Genomic DNA, 898 nt, shown 5'->3' on the forward strand with positions numbered 1-898 from the left:
GGTTTCTATTACACTTAATATTACACTTGGTATAGCGTACACTTTTATGCAACTACCCAGTAGCAATACTCGACTGCAACTGATGTGCGCGAGGTTTCTATTAGAAACTTATACCTGCCGACAGCTAAACTTTCAAGGTTGGTTCGAGCTATGCGTGAACGCCCTTTCCTAGAAAAAATATCGTTGACGCCCAGCTGTATTTTGCTGGAAACAAGTAGAACTTGTTTCGTGCAGAATTTATGACAGCTGTGTGAGTGATTGCTTCCTGTGGTCATCCAGTAGATTTGAATCTTGTGTGCCCTTTATCGTTGAGTTCATCGCACAGCCTGGGTGCAACTGCAGGAAGCTGTCAATCACATAGCCGTCGCAAAAGCTGAGAATTTGCAAAGTTTTCGGCAGTAACAAATAATCTTGATTTTTGTCGAGTAATGATACCATCAACTTGATGGACAACTTCCTGCAGTCACACCCAGGTGATTGACAGCTTCCTGTTGTATGATTGATGGTTTCCTATAGTTACCCGCCCAAGTTTCCACACAACACAGTTGAGTTGACCACAGATTTTCAGATTATCCTCTCAGTCACCCCCAACAGTCGATGAAAATTGTAGATAGGCTGTGATTGATGGCTTCCCGCAGTCACCCACCCAAAGTTTTTACATGGTTGAGTTGACTACAGATTTTCAGCTTGCCCTTCAGTCACTTCAGTAGATGAAAATACAAAAATAAAAAAAAAAAGAAGTACGTACGTGTGTGTGTGGCGCATCGTTGCCGCGAGAGAGGTTTGCAAAAGTCACGATATACATTGGCACCCAGAACTTGGAAATAATGCATATTCGCTCACCACTGTTGCCAGCTTAGTCTCTCTCTTTATCTTACAGCAACATTGGCATCTCTAT

Source organism: Lepisma saccharinum, chromosome 1 (assembly GCF_977018435.1).
Source record: "Lepisma saccharinum chromosome 1, izLepSacc3.1, whole genome shotgun sequence".
Lineage (NCBI taxonomy): Eukaryota > Metazoa > Arthropoda > Insecta > Zygentoma > Lepismatidae > Lepisma > Lepisma saccharinum.